The following is a 5,217-nucleotide window of genomic DNA, read 5'->3' as shown; positions in this document are numbered from 1 at the left end:
GGGGTGCATGTTGATGTAATTAAATGCCTAAGCACACAATTCTGTTTATTTTCTCACTTTTTCCTCTGTTTGCTGCTACTCTCTTTTGAAACAATTAATCAATTAATTGAAAACAAAGTCTTTTTTAGGTCCAAATCCTAAGAGGTCATAGTATTCAGATACAATATTAAGTAAACGCAACCTAGACACTAAACAACATTCCAGGTCAAAAGGAGTGAAGTTGTTCGGCTTTTTTTTGGCTTTGTCGCCCTCTAGTGAAAATTGACCTGAAACTGTTTGTTTGACCTACTCACTGACACAGAGCTGCTTTATTCTAGTACTTCTGTACCAGTTGAGTAACCTCACACAGCCTTTAACATTATCTCCTGACTACAAGATAATGTGCACTGCAGTCAGCTATGTGACATACCAACAGCGGTCTTACACAACAACCTTTCACACAGTAAAAAGAAAACATGCCAGTGGGTAATGCAAGAAAATTGAAAAGTAAAAACTGCTAATATGCTCTATGCTTGTATAGTGGCACCTGAATGCTTATAAATGTATGTCCCACATATTTGTTTTAGGTTTTTCAGCTATCACATGTCAAAATGTAACTTATATTTGTTCTAAAATTCAGTGCTTATTTGAAAGATGCCAAAAAGCAGAACATTTTTTTCTAATGCAACATGAGATCGATGTACTGTCTCACTGTTCTTAAACATATAAATCATGGTGAAGTGTTACAGCCTAAAGAGGTTCAGCCTTTCTAAAGTATTCTCAACATGTTGTAAAAGAAATGAAGAAATACAACAAAAGGGAAACAGCTGCAGTAATCAAGGTGAGTGGAGATAAAGAGTTGCTTTAAAATACTCTGCAGGTGATTGCTGAGAAGTCAACTCCTGGGAAGATTGGCAGCAATGACCCACTTGAGGATAATCTTTCTCACGGTGGAATGATGGACTTCAAATGACCTCATAACTCATCCCAGATTGATGGTCTGCAACTTACTTCCCCAAGATCATTGCTGATATCTTTCATGCTTGGGATTATTCCTTCACAATAATGTGAGACTTTAAAAGTCAAACAGAAAATGATTACTTCAAATTCATGATGCAAAAGCTACGGAGTCGTGTGGTGTATTCAGTTTTTTCTTAAAATATCAAACTATATTGATGCTCACAGTACAATGAAACTGTAAAATATTTTGCAACAAAAACTTGGGGGGAAAAAATCAAGAAATAATATCGTAAGAATTTATATTTATTATAGATTCTCACCAGAGAAACACAAAGACTTTAGACAGTGTAAAGAAGCACTGAGTCTGACGGCTCCTCCAACAATGGCAACATAAATCCGTCCAAAGTCTATAAAAGCAGAAGCTATCACTTAACAACAATTTCACTTTTCATTGGTTTTTCCAAGTATATCTGCATTCGTGAGCATTTACCAGCGGGTGTTACTGAATGTCTTGGCCTTAAAAACCACTGCGTAAATGGAAAGCCCTGAGAAACTGCCCGTGGCCCCAGACACCAAGTCAGCAGACCAGCTGACGGCTTCGTGGATTGGTTACAACAAAGAAATCCTCATTTTAAAAAAAAAAATACCATAACTGTTTAACTCTTTTGCTCCTCATCATACTATTTTTGAGTATTTAGGTAGTGGCAAAAGATAACATATATATTTGTTCTTGGCTAATATATACTGGTACCTTCTTTTGCTTTACTGACTGATTGCAGCATTACAAATAATGGACTACAGGAGTTCAACAGCTTCAAAGAGGGAAAACAGCCAAAATGTGATGTGCTTTGAAACCCAGCGAGCATTTAGTTTGGCTTGTTATGTATTTATGGTGTTGTTCCTGTCATTGCAAGCAAATGCAGTGACAACGGTCATGTAAAACACACCTACAGCTGCAACCTTCTTGGCAGGAAGTTCCTAAGACACTGATTGGTCTTCATCAAGGCTTTTGTTTCCCCAGTGTCGAGTCTTACCTTACACTTAAAAGTCAACACTAAGAAAGGTGTCAGTTGGGTAGTTGGTCAAGGTATAAATATTTGTTAAATTAGCCTATTGCACTGTGATCCTGTAAGAGTACTGATACCATGGTAACAAACTCAAACTGATACCATGGTAATTATGGGTAAACTTAATAAAACATCACTCTTCTTCCTTTGGCTGTTCACTTTGGGGGTCACCACAGTCACCCCCATCTCATCCTATCCTTATCCTCTATTACACCAACCCTCTGCATGTCCTCCTTCACCACATCCATGAATCTCGGCTATGCTCTTTTTCTTTTCCTCCAGCCTGGAAGCTCCATATTCAACATCCTTTGCCGAATATATTCACCATTGCTCCTCTGCACTTGGGCAAACCATCTGTTCCTCACTACTCTAACTTTGTGTCCAGCCTGAACTGTCCCTGTGATATGCTCATTTCTAATCTTCATCCATCCAGGTTCATCCAGGTAACCCCCAAAGAACATCTTAGCATCTTCAACTCTCAATACCATCTTGTTACTTTACCAAAAGAAGAAGAAAATCCCTTTATCAATCAAATTTCTAGCTCTACTCTCATTACATGCTTCAGATACACTGTACTTCCACTTTAGTACAAACAGTACAGCTTACACGCTAATTTATTTGCTGTTTCACTTTGATACAAGCATGGAATGATTAGATATTTGGAGTGTACTTGGAGTCATGACATTCCCATAAACTGCTGCTGAAACGTGACCGAACCTTTAGGGAATCCTAACACAGGAACTAAAGATAAAGAGGACAAAGAAGGGTCTGTCTGACAAATGAAGATGCATTTTACTGTATTCTTCTCTATTCGACTTGAAATTTAGAAGACACTTCTGCGCTACCTAAGGAATTACAGCACAGTGCTTGCTGGTGGCATTGTGTGTTACGAGACCACACACTGATGGGCTAGGAAAAGGAAGCATTGTCTGTGCTATTCTGCAATAGATCCTGTGAATAACCCATTATCATTGGGGAAGAACACAAGATGTAGCTTTGAATTGTCCTTTTGTGTGCACACAACTGAGCTTGTAACAAGTTGCATCCTCACACACCAACAAGTAAAATTCATTTGTATGCTTAACTCAGTTACGTATGGGGGGTGGCGGGGCAAGAAGCAAAACACATCTGACAAACCATATTTACAGTCTGTGGTTAACTTAATGTGCTAAAGGGCAAAACAGCAGGGTTTTTTTGCACCAGATGTGTTTTTTTTTCTTCTGACAATTGATCCCAAAAACGAAACCATAAATCATTTCAAGTTATTTTCTCTACAGGATACCAGGCCTCCAAAAACTCGCTAGATAATTGTTGTGCTCACACAGATTAAGACAAATGCTGGGTTGTAAAATCTTCTGTGAAGGTACTCAACAGTCGGATCATCCAAGTGCAAGAAGGTGATGAAACAGTCAGGGAAGGAAAGCACCAGTTTTAGATCCAAGTTACAACATGGAAATGGCTGAATCACAACTCATGCTTCCTGTTTCTCAGCGGCTGCGCTGCAGCGTTTACAACCTCGGAAAATTTGGGCTTCCACAGGAAGACTAAGGATAGCCTCCTGCCATATCATTGTGTTCCATATGCGTCTGTCATTTAACACATGTGAGTGAGAGTCAGAAATCTAATTATACTTCTTACTTGTAATAAAGCACCAAAAGACATATTTCGAATAAATTAGATTTCTAAGAACACAACATTTTTTTCCACCTTTGGTTTTCATTAGTTTTAGTTCACTGTTGGAGCACACAACATGATTCTCAAGCTAGAGACAAGACTTTCTATTGATAATGAAGGAAATGAGGACACTGACCCCCGTGGAGAAAATGTCATGGTTCGCTTGGTGGTTCATCACTGAAAAAGCTGTTTGTAACGATACAGCAGATTTTTATGAAGCGATAGCATAACGTAACATGGTCAATTTGCCTTTGGCACAAGTGCTGCACACTGTATGGTAGGAAGACCTACATAAGCTATCCTGCTACATAACACAGTGCAGAGAAACACACACTGCTTAAAGACTAGTGATCAATAAGCAAGCAAATATGAAAACAATGTATATATCAATATAAAATACAGTAAAGGACAGACATAATGATCTTCACTTAAATTTTTAATTTGCTCCTAAAACGCCTGTGCACTGATGAGCACTTCTTACGTATCGCCTCCTCATTATCAAATTGCTCTTCAGCAGTTTCTCAGCATGTTTAACACTAAACTACTGTACAGTGCTTTTCCTGTCACACATCTGCAGCAGCTGTGTTGCTTGCATTCTATTATGTGTGTAACCTTTTCCTAATATTAGAACATTTGTAAAGTCAGCCATTCAATAATAAATAATCAGTGTAATTTGTCACATGCTGCCAGTTTCACACCTTTAATGTGAGTGCACTCATACCCAGATCAGAAAAGCCTGTGTGAACTCAACAAGCTGCCGACCGGCTTCGTATGACCCCGTATCCTGATTGGCAGTGTTAGGGTTAGTGAATCAAGATAGCAGGAAGATACCCTGGGTATGCTCAGCTTGCTTTGAGTCTCTTACAACAGCAACACACTCAAATCACAGAACTAAAGGTCAAATTCCAAACTAAACTTACCAAATAATCAGTACTTTACAGCACGTGTGTGACTATAAAACCAAAGAAAACCATCAGAAACAAACAAACAAATAAACAAAAACAAAAAAAATCAGCAGCAAGTCCTTAATTTTCTTATTGATTTTACACTTGTGTCTCAAAGGTGCCGTATAAAAAAGGGTTACTGACTTATACTTAAAAACAAATTTCCCACATGTGGGACTAATAAATCTTATCTTAGTGTACCTAGTCTGGTTTTATTTCTTATTTTTTTTAGATTTCTACTGTAATAAATAAAATGTTATTTTATTTTACTCTTGGTCCTTGCACCAGCTCATCAAAAAGGACCCTTTTAAACGTGCAAAATTTCTGTTTCAACATTTTTCTGTTACCTACTTTCATATTAAAGGATAAGAAGATCTACTGAATTCTGTCATTTTATGCAGCCTCTGCATTCTTGATGTAAATGGGGTTGCAAAACTGTTCACCATCACAGCTCTGAATGGAAAAAATGTTGCCTGATAACAGTACTATTGCAAAACTCCAAAATTGCTCATTCTCCTTCCCTAAATCAATATGTTCAATTAAATCACGGAAGTGGAGACATCTGTCACTCGTCTTTAGGCCAGCTCATGAGT

This window comes from Simochromis diagramma, unplaced genomic scaffold (assembly GCF_900408965.1).
Source record: "Simochromis diagramma unplaced genomic scaffold, fSimDia1.1 OVJJ01000646.1, whole genome shotgun sequence".
Classification (NCBI taxonomy): domain Eukaryota; kingdom Metazoa; phylum Chordata; class Actinopteri; order Cichliformes; family Cichlidae; genus Simochromis; species Simochromis diagramma.
The sequence above is the reverse complement of the archived record's forward strand: the minus strand, read 5'-3'. Positions refer to the sequence as shown.